This window comes from Eumetopias jubatus, unplaced genomic scaffold, assembly GCF_037043125.1.
Source record: "Eumetopias jubatus isolate StellerSeaLion01/CBP00866 unplaced genomic scaffold, mEumJub1_p1.0 scaffold_6, whole genome shotgun sequence".
Classification (NCBI taxonomy): Eukaryota; Metazoa; Chordata; class Mammalia; order Carnivora; family Otariidae; genus Eumetopias; species Eumetopias jubatus.
The window spans coordinates 72272707-72286317 of record NW_028274812.1 but is presented as its reverse complement, the minus strand read 5'-3'; the positions used below and the strand labels follow the sequence as shown (position 1 = coordinate 72286317).

Here is a 13611-nt window from a genome sequence, read left to right as displayed (position 1 = left end):
CCAGCATGGAGACTTGAACTCATCACCCTGAGATCAAGACCTGAGCTGAGATCAAGAGTCAGATGCTTAATCAACTGAACCACCCAGGCACCCCTAGAGAGATATATTTTTAAAGGAGCAGCTTCATAAACATCTTCCTAAGCAGACTGTAGCAGTGACAACAAGGGCAGATTTTCTGGGGTTAGGTAATCTCTTCAAAACCTGGGAAAAAAATGTGGTAGAAGCCCACCACTGAGAGATTTATTCTTAAAAATCCATTTGAGAGAGGGCCGTTTCCTCCACCGGCGTGAGGGTATTTCGGCCCTTGGGGTTTCTGGGCGCCGCGGCTCGCCTTTGCCACCTCCGCGCCCGAGCGGGTTCGCAGGCTCCCAAGTCCTTACCGCTGCCCGCCACCGGCTCCCTGTCGCGGCGTGACTCTCAGGGCCAGAATGAGTCTGTTTGGAACCACCTCGGGTTTTGGAACTAGCGGGACCAGCATGTTTGGCAGCACAAGCACAGATAACCACAACCCCATGAAGGATATTGAAGTAACATCCTCTCCTGATGACAGCATTTGTTGTCTATCTTTTAGCCCACCAACCTTGCCCGGCAACTTTCTTATTGCAGGATCGTGGGCTAACGACGTTCGCTGCTGGGAAGTTCAAGATAGTGGACAGACTATTCCAAAAGCCCAGCAGATGCACACGGGGCCTGTGTTAGATGTCTGCTGGAGTGATGAGGGGAGCAAAGTATTTACAGCATCATGTGATAAAACTGCCAAAATGTGGGACCTCAACAGTAATCAAGCAATATAGATTGCACAGCACGATGCTCCTGTGAAAACCATACATTGGATCAAAGCACCAAACTACAGCTGTGTGATGACCGGGAGTTGGGATAAGACTTTGAAGTTTTGGGATACACGATCATCAAATCCTGTGATGGTGTTGCAGCTCCCTGAGAGGTGTTACTGTGCCGATGTGATCTACCCTATGGCCGTGGTGGCAACTGCAGAGAGAGGACTGATTGTCTACCAGTTAGAGAATCAACCTTCTGAATTCAGGAGGATAGAATCTCCACTGAAACACCAGCATCGATGTGTGGCTATTTTTAAAGACAAACAGAACAAGCCGACTGGTTTCGCCCTGGGAAGCATCGAGGGGAGGGTTGCTATTCACTACATCAACCCCCCAAATCCCGCCAAAGACAACTTTACCTTCAAATGTCACCGCTCGAACGGAACCAATACTTCAGCCCCTCAGGACATCTACGCGGTAAATGGGATCGCATTCCATCCTGTCCATGGCACTCTTGCCACTGTGGGATCTGATGGTAGATTCAGCTTTTGGGACAAAGATGCCAGAACGAAACTAAAAACTTCAGAACAGTTAGATCAGCCGATATCGGCTTGCTGCTTCAATCACAATGGAAACATATTTGCGTATGCTTCCAGCTACGACTGGTCAAAGGGACATGAATTTTATAATCCCCAAAAGAAAAATTACATTTTCCTGCGTAATGCAGCCGAAGAGCTAAAACCCAGGAATAAGAAGTAGTGGCCAGAGACTTCTGGGTTGTCCAGAGCTGTTTCCTCTCCACTCTGCCTCGTCTTTGTACGGATTTGGGTCCCAGTGTTTGGTAGGTTTTCAGCCCTGGATGTGGATTCCAAGCCCCGGAGAAAACAGTGTCCTTGATCAGCAGTCAGGAACCCCGTCGGCCACGGTGACTGTCCCTCTCTCCATTCCACTGCCTGTTAACAGATTTCTTCTGTGACTCACGGGGTTTGAAATAGATTCTAGAAGTTAGATTCCTGTGGGCGACTGCCAGGTATTTTGCAGTGCTTCATTCAGCCATGTACGTATTCGAGAACGTTGGGAAACATTCTATGAACACTGTACTGTATTTTGTAATAAAATATTTTGAAGATTCAAAAAAAAAATCCATATGAGATACTTCTTTTGTAGAATTTAATGTGAAGATTAAATAAATTAGTAAGTATAATAAGTAAATGCATTACTAAGTATATGTATAAAATATATAAAGTAGTATGTAGGCCCACAGTAAAGCCTGCATAAGTATATTATCATTATCATTATTGTTTTTTAAATTGGCAAAAAATGTAACTGCTTGTATTGGTCCCTAGGTTCTCATATAATGAGAGGGCTGGGGTAGAAAGACACTAAGACTTTTTAATAAACCATAAGAGAAGCCATTTTAAAGTCTAAAGAGCAGGACTAGGAGTGAGGAGACTGGTTCTGGTCTAAGGTCTGTCACTAATACCCTATGTACTGACAAAGATTCTTTGTTCGACCAAACTTTAGTCAGTCTCCTGAACCTTCTCCTATAGCCCCTCTGTGAGTTTCTTTGTAAATTCCAGTTTTAGCAAGAATCCTGATAATTCAGTTGAGCAAGAATGCCCCACCCCCATTACTTGATCACCCTAGATATCTGATAGTAACCCCTCACTCTCCACCCTTGGTCTCTGATCACCCTGGCCTATCCTCAGCAGGAATTGTATTAGGTTGGCTTGGCTAGAATTTGCCCCAGTCTTGATGTCTTCTCTTAGTAATTTCCATCCACTGACTGCCCTGCTCCTTAGCTATAAATCCCCACTTGTCCCTGTTGTATTTGTAATGGAGCCCCATTTCTATACTCGGTCACTTTTCCCTTATTACAATAGTTCTGAATAAAATTTGAAGGTGTGTGGTCTTCCCAAGTAACTTATCCTTTCTGAGGTGGACTTTCTTCACTTATAAAGTTTTGATCATTTGGTATTATGCATTTTTTGTCATTTCCATATGCTACCTACTATTAATCTACCACCATTAATAACAATTTTTCAAAAAAAATTTTATTTAAATCTATGTTAAAAGGAAATTTTACATTATTGTCACAAATGGAAAACTAGTATCATAAATAGTTGCCAAAAATAGGACAGTAACTATAAAATTTATTGTAATAACTATAAAGTAATATAATCAATTTTGTCTGCATACTAATGCCTAGAAAATGTTCTAAGGTCTGACTTATTTTTTATTTTTTAAATTAAAATGGAGATGTATTCCAAGGTTTTATAGACATAGCACCAAACTGGAATGTTCTCCTTACATAAAATACTGAAGAGAACCAGAAATAAGACATCTCTTTCATAGGTAATACATGTCAGTAATGCCATGTCAGGGAACCACCCAAAGTTAGCCCAAGATCATCAGTAGGATATGGACACATCTCACATTTTGAAAAACATAGATCTAAAAATTGGGGGTTATGATAAAAATATCTAACCCATGGAATTTCTGAGAATAAAATAAGATGCAGTATTTGAAACCACTTTGTAGATTTTAAAATTCTATATACTCATTACATATCAAAAAATGAGTAACATTTGTGTTCATCTTGCTTGTCATGTTGTAAGGGAAAGAGATAGACTTTGGTAATCTTGAGAGAGATAGGTTTATTTTTAATGGAATAATAGTTGCATTTTAGCTCTACCTGCTCTGGTATCTCCTCTTTCTACGCTATCTGCGTGTGTGCGCCTGCGCGCGCATGTGAGTTTTGCAGGTCTACTGCAGATCTTATTTTCATCTTCAACCTCCACTAATCGTCGAGATTTGATTAACAGTTTGGTTAAGAACCATCTAATTTGAAATGCCCCTACAGGACAGTTTTGCTCAGTCCTTGCTCCCTGGGTTATCCCAACCCGGTGAGGGTAGCTGCATTGGTTTTCAGCAAATACATGCTTCCTTTTTTCAAAAGAGCATTAAAGAGGAGAGTTACCATCTGATACAGTGAGGCTTTGGGTCCTCTACAGCACAATAAGCAAAAGGGCTTTGCAAGTTAATATTCACAGTATCCTTATTACATAAACCATCAGAAATCTGAGTGCAAAATAATGGTGGGAGGCCAAGCAGTGGTGGAAACACCAATGAAAATGAGCAAATGAGATGCTGGGGATCTGCACTTATTTTGCAAAGGCTGGATTATCAGGCTTTGTGGCTTCCTCCAGTCACTGCCCTCACTCCCTGCAAGCCTGTCTCCCATGTCCAGCTCACACGCGGGTGCGTGCGTGCACACACACACACACGGACACACACATGCATGCACATTTGTGTTACTGAAGACGCTACATTTTTATTCCAAAGCAAATTCCAAAGTACTCATCCCCAAAGACATTTAAGCAGTTATTCTGTCATCCCTCACTAAGACAGACTGTCTTCTTGTCTCTGGCATAGACAGCTGAGGTATCTAAAATAGCAGGTATCCTCGTTGATCTCAGACAACAGATAGGATCTAGGCTCACATAAATGCTAAACATACTCATCCACATTCATTCAAGACATTGTGCATTCTGAGGACCTTGCCACTTATAGTTCTCTTCTCAATTTACAGGAGGACAGATGGAAGTGAAGGGGGGAAAAACATTTCTTTGGTGATAGAAATTTTAAGAAGTTCTGAAAGTAGGAGGAAATGAAATGTCTGGAAATGTAAAAACGGGCACACAAAGCCTACAATTTTTAAAAAGGAAAAAGACTGCAATGGGCCTCTAGAGGCAAATGAAAGTCAGAGAAATGGAGTACAACACCCACTCGAGTGAAATGAGCAAGACCTCTCTCTCTATCCAGGGTATCTCTCCCAGGACTGGTTGAGAGGATTCCTTACAGGTGTGCTTCAACAGCTTTAACATGTATCAGAATGACCTGGAGGGTTTTTTCAAACACAGACAGCAAAGCTCCATACACAGTTACTGCTTCAGTGGGTCTTGGGAGAGGCACAAAAATGTGCATTTCCAACAAGTTCCTAGGTGATGCTGACTCTGCAGGTCCAGGGGCTGCACTTTAAGAACTGTAGTATCAGCTGGGACTTGCACCAACCAGATGCAGGAAAATAAGAAAAAGATAAATGACCTTGCTCGAGAAGCCTGAATAGGTCAGCTGTGGGCTCTGTGTATCAAATCTCCCTATGTTCCCACAAGGCTCACAGACCACTATTTTAGTGTCACTTAATGACACCTGCCAAACCCAGCAAAAAGCTTTCACATGTGTAATCTCATTTGCACCTTGCAACGAGATAGGCAGACAAAGCATTTCCAGGAACACTTTAGAGATGGATAAGCAAGATAAACTAAGACCCAGAGAGAATAAATGATTAGTCCAAGGTCATATAGTGAGTAAATGAAAGACCAAGATCTAAAACCCAGATCTTTGTTGATTAAAGTCTGTGCTCTTTCCACTAAACTACTTTGTTGGGAGAAAGTATAATGAATCTTAGCTGTGAACAAAAAGGGACTACCATAAATATGACTATAATGTGATGTGAACTTCTTTGTATTATGTACAACCCATATCCAGCTAATTCCTCTAACCACATATTATAAATGCAGAGATTAACAAAAACATAGATGATTTAATAATAATAGGAAGAAAAGTCAACTACATTGCATCAAACAAATGCAAAATCCTTCCATTCACATACTCATACCTCATTCTTCCCCTCCCCACCATTCTAAAGTTTTCCTAACTAGAATAATAAATCATTTAACTGGGTAGCAACACAATAGCTTGATAATTGAATTCCTTGTCAACAGAGTCACTTTCTTTTTAGAGAAGGCAATTACAAATTTGTCTTATGTGGACCACTGATCCATGACCAAGGTTTTCAGTTTAGTTGGCTGGTTTGTAGTTCAGAGTAGTGATCATGATTCCAGGTGGGTTCTGCCAGGAGCTGAGAGCTGCTCCTTATTTCTCTATGCTCAAGCAACTCCTGTTATTATATAGGATCCAATACAATCTTGGAGCAGGTGGGAACCTAGGAGATGAGGAAAATTCAGGATCTCTCAATTTATAGGTAAGAAAACTGAAGTCCAAGATTATATATGAGTTGGTCAAGGCTAGCCTAGGATGGAACACAGATCTTCTAAATTTTAGTGCAGTGCTTTACAAAAATTCTCTCCTGATCATTCAGTTAAAAAAAAAAACTTTATTGAGTACCTATTAAACTTACAGAGTGTCAGATTTTAAAGAACTTTATGGATAATCTAAAACATTTTATCTTTGAGGGAGAGGGAAAAGATGGTGGAAGAGTAGGGGACCCTATTCCAACCGGTCCAGGAATTGAGCTGGATATCTACCAGACCAGTCTGAACAACCACGAAATCAGCCTGAGATGTAAGAAGACAGATCTGGATCTCTACAAACAGAATATTGCAGGCAGTTGGTTTCAAAGTATGAAGCTGGGAGCCATGATTCCGGGGGCAGATATCTGAGGATAAACAGAAGGGGGAGGGAGCCAGCCATCGGGATCCTACACTGCTGGTGAGCGATAGCCTCCCACACTAGGGATGGGGTACAGACTCACAGACCGGTAGTGAGGGGGAAAGGACTTTAGGGCAGCCCCCCGGAAGGAAACCCGGAGCAGCAGGCTCACGCATGTGAACTGGATGTGGCTGGTGGTTTGAGAAGCACAAAGGGCAGAGACATGCCCCCGACCTGGAAGCGAGGACTGGGAGCGTTGCTGAGGGGCACACAACCCAGGACGCTGCACTTTATAGCAGCACGGACAGAAATGGAGACGGTGTGTCCTGGAGAGCTCACTGAAGAACAGACTGTGATCTCTCTGCTCTGAGTCAGAGGGTTGGAAATGATCTCTTCTGCTCTGACTCTTGGAAGAGATGCGGAAACCCACCAGGGAAAGCCACCAGGGAACAAAAGCCCCCCAAAACCGGTTTCCACTGAGCCCATCTCCCACCACTGGGGCAGAGCAACTCTGCCCAAACAGGGTTGCCTGAGTAACAGCATGGCAGGCCCCTCTCCCAGAAGACAGGCTGGGAAAATAAGAGGCTAGCAGCCCTAAGGTCCCTAGAAAACAGATGCATCTTGCTTGGGTTGTGGTTAATAATTTGGACTCTATAGATTCCCTCAACCACACCTCAACAGAATGACTAAGAGGAGGAACCCCCAAAATAGGATAGACTCAGAAAATTTGACTTACGCCACAGATTTGCAAATGGATTCAGATATAACCAAGATGTCAGAGATGGAATTCAGGGTAGCAATTGTGAAGACGATACCTAGAATGGAGAAATTGATTAATTGCAACATAGAGTCCCTAAGAGCAGAAATGAAAGCTGAATTTGCAGAACTTAAAAATGCTATCAATGAGATCCAATCTAATCTAGATAATCTAACAGCTAGGGTAAGCGAGGCAGAAGAATGCATTAGTGATTTAAAAAACCAATTAATAGACAAGAAGGGAAAAGAGGAGGCCAGGGAAAAACAACGCAGAATCCATGAAAACAGAAGCAGAGAAATAATTGACACCATGAAACGTTCCAATGTCACAATTATTGGGATCCCTGAGGGGCTGGAGAGAGAGAGAGAGAGAGGACTAGAAGATATATTTCAGCAAATCGTAGCTGAGAACTTCCCTAATCTGGGGAATGAAACAAAAATTCATGTCCTAGAGGCAGAGAGGACCCCTTCCAAGATCAAGGAAAATAGGCCAAGACCCAGCATGTAATAGTAAGACTCGCAAATCTTAGAACCAAGGAAACCATCTTAAGGGCAGTTAGGGGGAAGAGATTCCTTATGTACAGAGGGAGGAACATCAGAATAATGTCAGACCTATCCACAGAGACCTGGCAAGCCAGAAAGGCCTGGCAAGACATATTCAGGGTACTAAACGAGAAGAACATGCAGCCAAGAAACTTTATCTGTCAAGGCTGTCATTTCGAATGGATGGAGAGATGCAGAGCTTCCAAGACCAGCAGAAACTGAAAGAATATGTGACCACTAAGCTGGCCCTGCAAGAAATATTAAGGGGGGTTCTATAAAAGGATTTCTCCTTGTATATCACCCCAAGAGTGATTGATATACAACAGAAAATTACAGGGACAATCTATAAAAACAAGGTCTTCACAAACAACATAATGACAATAAATTCATATCTTTCAATAATCACTTTCAACATGAATGGCCTAAATGCTCCCATAAAATGGCACAAGGTTGCAGATTGGATAAAAAGACAGGACCCATCCATACGCTGTCTACAAGAGACTCATTTTGAACCTGAAGATACATCCAGACTGAAAGTGAAGGGATGGAGATCCATCTTCCATGCCAGCGGACCTCAAAAGAAAGCTGGGGTAGCAGTTCTTATATCAGACAAATTAGATTTTAAACTAAAGACTGTAGTTAGAGACACAGAGGGACACTATATCATTCTTAAAGGGTCTATCCAACAAGAAGATCTAATAATTGTAAATATCTATGCCCCCACAATGGGACCAGCCACCTACATAAGCCAACTGCTAACCAAAATAAGCAGTCATATTGATAACAATACATTAATTGTAGGAGACCTCAATATTCCACTCTCAGCAATAGACAGATCATCAAAGCAGAAAATCAACAAAGAAACAAGAGCTTTGAATGACACACTGGACCGGATGGACCTCATAGATATATACAGAACATTCCACCCTAAAACAACAGAATACCCATTCTTCTCAAGCACACATGGAACTTTCTCCAGAATAGACCACATACTGGGTCACAAATCGGGTCTCAACTGATCTCAAAAGATTGAATTATTCCCTGAATATTTTCAGACTATAATGCTTTAAAACTGGTACTCAGTCACAAGAAAAAATTTAGAAGAAATTCAAACACTTGGAAGCTAAAGACTACTCTGCTCAAGAATGTTTGGGTCAACCAGGAAATCAAAGAAGAACTTAAACAATTCATGGAAATCAATGAGAATGAAAACATATCTGTGCAAAACCTATGGGATACTGCAAAGTTGGTCCTAAGGGGGAAATACATAGCCATCCAAGCCTCACTCAAAAAAATAGAAAAATCTCAAATTCACCAACTAACTCTACACCTTAAAGAACTAGAGAAAAAGCAACAAACGATGCCTAAGCCACACATTAGAAGAGAAATAATTAAGATTAGAGCAGAGATTAATGAATTAGAAACCAGAAACACAGTAGATCAGATCAACGAAAACAGAAGCTGGTTCTTTGAAAGAATTAATAAGATCGATAAACCACTGGCCAGACTTATCCAAAAGAAAAGACAAAGCAACTAATTAATAAAATTATGAATGAAAGGGGAGAGATCATGACTAACACCAAGGAAATAGAAACAATTATTAGAAATTATTATCAACAACTATATGCCAATAAATTGAGCAACCTGGATGAAATGGATGCCTTCCTGGAAACCTATAAACTCCCAAGACTGAAACAGGAAGAAATTGACAACCTGAATACTGATAACCAGTAACGAAATTGGAGCAGTGATCAAAAACCTCCCAAAAAACAAGAGTCCAGGGCCTGATGGATTCCCTGGGGAATTCTACCAAACATTCAAAGAAGACATAATACCTATTCTCCTGAAGCTGTTTCAAAAAACAGAAACAGAAGGAAAACTTCCAGATTCATTCTATGAAGCCAGGATTACCTTAATCCCCAAACCAGGCAAAGACCCCATCAAAAAGGAGAATTTCAGACCAATATCCCTGATGAATATGGACTCCAAAATCCTCAACAAATCCTAGCTAATAGGATCCAACAATACATTAAAAGGATCATCCACCACGACCAAGTGGGATTTATCCCTGGGATGCAAGGGTGGTTCAACATTTGCAAATCAATCAATGTGATAGAACACTTAATAAGAGGAGAGGAAAGAACCATATGGTCCTCTCAATTGATGCAGAAAAAGCATTTGACAAAATACAGCATCCTTTCCTGATTAAAACTCTTCAGAGTATAGGGATAGAAGGAACATTCCTCAAGTTCATAAAATCCATCTATGAAAAACCCACAATGAATATTTTTCCCCATCCTCAATGGGGAAAAGCTGAGAGCCTTTCCCTTAAGATCAGGAACACGTCAAGGATGCCCACTCTCACCACTATTGTTCAACATAGTACTAGAAGTCCTAGCAACAGCAATCAGAAAACAAAAAGAAATAAAAGGTATTCAAATTGCCAAAGAAGAAGTCAAACTCTCTCTCGTCACAGATGACATGATACTTTATGTGGAAAATCCAAAAGACTCCACCCCCAAATTACTAGAACTCATACAGCAATTCAGTAATGTGGCAGGATAAAAAATCAATGCACAGAAATCAGTTGCTTTCTTATACATTAACAATGCAACTGTAGAAAGAGAAATTAGAGAAACAATTCCATTTACAATAGCACCAAAAACCCTAAGATACTTCGGAATAAACCTAACCAAAGAGGTAAAGGATCTATACTCTAGGAACTACAGAACACTCATGAAAGAAATTAAAGAAGACACAAGAAGATAGAAAAACATTCCATGCTCATGGATCGGAAGAATAACCATTGTTAAAATGTCTATGCTACCTAGAGCAATCTATACCTTCAATGCTATCCCGATCAAAATTCCAATGACATTTTTCCAAGTGCTGGAACAAACAATCCTAAAATTTGTATGGAACCAGAAAAGACATCGAATCGCCAAGGAAATGTTGAAAAAGAAAAACAAAGCTGGGGGCATCATGTTGCCTGATTTCAAGCTCTATTACAAAGCTGTGATCACCAAGACAGCATGGTACTGGCACAAAAACAGACATATAGACCAATGAAATAGAATAGAGAGTCCAGATATGGACCCTCAACTCTATGGTCAAATAATCTTTGACAAAGCAGGAAAAACTATGCAATGGAAGAAAGACAGTCTTTTCAATAAATGATGCTGGGAAAATTGAACAACCACATGCTGAAGAATGAAACTTGACCATTCTCTAACACCATACACAAAGATAAACTCAAAATGGATGAAAGACCTAAATGTGAGACAGGAATCCATCAAAATCCTAGAGGAGAATATAGGCAGTAACCTCTTTGACATCGGCCACAGCAACTTCTTTCAAGATACGTCTCCAAAGGCTAGTAAAACAAAAGCAAAAATGAACTTTTGGGACTTAATCAAGATAAAAAGTTTCTGCACAGCAAAGGAAACAATGAAGCGTGGATCAGTACATCAAAAACTAATGATGTATTGTATGGTGACTAACATAACATAATAAAAATAAAATAACATAATAAAATAAAATTAAAAAAATAAAACATTTACCTTTATAAATAAAAAATAAATAAAACATTTTATTTTTTTGAAATTAATTTGAAATTTCTGTTTTATCTACTTCAAATTGTATTTTAAGTGTATTTTTTGATGATTTTGTTTTATTTAAATTTTTAGAACAGATATACACTACTCCAAAAACTGTTAATACAATAATATACCTAATAGGAGAAGAAGCAAGATGGTGGAGGAGTAGAAGACATAAATTTTGTCTGCTCCCAGGAATTCAGCTAGTTATCAAACCATTCTGAACACCCTACGAACTCAACAGGAGATCGAAGAAAAGAATAGCAGCAACTCTCTGAACAGAAAAGCGACCACTCTCTGGAAGGTAGGACATGCGGAGAAGTGAATCAGAGGCGATATTCGGGTAGATAAACCGTGGGGGGAGGGAGCCTCCATCAGTGGCTACTGGCATGTGCTAGAGCAGCGAAGCATAAAATCAGAACTTTTAGAAGTTGGCTCGGTTGAGGGATGTCGCTCCAGTGGCTAAACAGGGGGTGGAACCCTCGCGGGACAGTGTGGTCTCAGGACCCTCAGGGTCACAGGAAGACTAGGGGAACCTGAAGGCAGCAGAGCTCCCAGGTATTGAGAGCGGGGAAGCCGGCTGCTGAGACGGAGCCGAGGAGTGGGCTGTCGGCTTGGGGTTGCCATAAACCATGATCCATGGCACAGTCGGGCCACTGCTCCTCCAGCAGGGACCCAACAAGTGGCAGATCCGGGGAGACTCCCCAGCCTCCCCCGGGAGGAGTGGCGCGGGAGCACACCACAGGGATCTGCTGGGTTTGGAGACTCCACACGGGGTCAGGTGCCAGAGATAGAAACCCTCGGTCACAGGCTGGGTGAGCACGGAGTGCAGCCAGAGACTGGGGAGACGGGAGTGACTGACTGTTTTTCTCTGGGGGCTCACTGAGGAGCGGGGCCCTGAATTCTTGGCTTCTCCAGGGGTGAGATTGGGAGGCCACCATTTTCACTCTCGTCCTCCAAAGCTCTAGGAAAGCTCACAGGGAACAAAAGCTCCAGAGAGCAAACCCGAGCAGATTACTTAGCCCAGGCCCTGACAAGGGTGGGGCAATTCTGCCTCTGGCAAAGACATTTAAGAATCTCTGCAACAGGCCCCTCCCCTAGAAGATCAGCAAGAACAGCCAGCCAAGACCAAGTTTACTGATCAATGAGAATGGCAAAACCCAGCACTAGGGGAACAGGACATAGAATTCATGGCTTTTTTCCCCCATGATTCTTTAGTCTTTCCAAGTTAATTTTTTAAATTTTCTTTATTTTTTTTCTTTTTCTATTTTTTTTGAATTTTTCTTTTTCCCTTTTTCAACTAACATCTTATCAATCCCTTTTTTTATTTTTCATTTTTAGAGTCATGTTCTATCAATTCGTTGTAGTTAACCTTATTTTTTGTATATATATAAGTTGTTCTCTCTAAAATTTTGGGATACAGTTTCTTATGCCAGACCAAAATATACCCTAAATCTGTAGTGTATGGCTTTGTTCTAGTCTCCTGCCTGAGCACATTCTCTCCTTTTTTTTTTTAATTTCTCTTTCTTTTTTCAACCAACTTCTTCTCAATTCCTTTCATAAAATCTTTTATGATTTTCATCTTTACAGTCATATTCCATCCCTTCATCATATTTACCCTTATTTTTGTACATGTATAAGTTTTTCTTTCTTTAAAATTTTGGGAGGCACTTTCTTCTAACAGACCAAAATACACCCAAAATCTAGTGTGTGGCACTGGTCTATTCACCAGCCTGATCATATTTGATCATATTCTTTTTTTTTCTTTCTCTTTCTTTTCCCCCCAATATTGGGTCTCTTCTGATTTGTTTAGTGTATATTTTTCTGGGGTCATTGTTACCCTGTTAGCATTTTGTTCTCTCATTCATCTATTCTCTGGACAAAATGACAAGACGGAAAAACACACCCCAAAAAGAAAAGAACAAGAGGCAGTACCAACTGCCAGGGACCCAATCAGTATGGACATTAGTAAGGTGTCAGAACTAGAGTTCAGAATGACTATTATAAAGATACTAGCTGGGCTTGAAAAAAGCATGGAAGATACTAGAGAATCCCTTTTTGGAGAAATAGAAGAACTAAAATCTAACCAAGTCAAAATTTAAAAAGGCTATTAATGAGGTGCAATAAAAAATGGAGGCTCTAACTGCTAGGATAAATGAAACAGAAGAGAGAATTAGTAATAGAAGATCAAATGATGGAGAATAAAGAAGCTGAGAAAAAGAGAGATAAACAACTATTGAATCACGAGGGCAGAATTCGAGAGATAAGTGATACCATAAGATGAAACAATATTAGAATAATTGGGATCCCAGAAGAAGGAGAGAGAGAGAGGGGGGCAGAAAGTATATTGGACCAAATTATAGCAGAGAATTTCCCTAATTTGGGGAAGGAAACGGGCATCAAAATCCAGGAGGCACAGAGAACCCCTCTCAAAATCAATAAAAATAGGTCAACACCCTGACATCTAATAGTAAAACTCACAAGTC

The 13611-nt window shown here is 40.8% G+C and overlaps 1 pseudogene; it reads left to right on the top strand.

Moving 5' to 3' along the window:
* Positions 1 to 277: 277 nt before the first annotated feature.
* LOC114213030 (mRNA export factor pseudogene) lies at positions 278 to 1734 on the top strand (annotated as a pseudogene).
* Positions 1735 to 13611: the final 11877 nt, after the last annotated feature.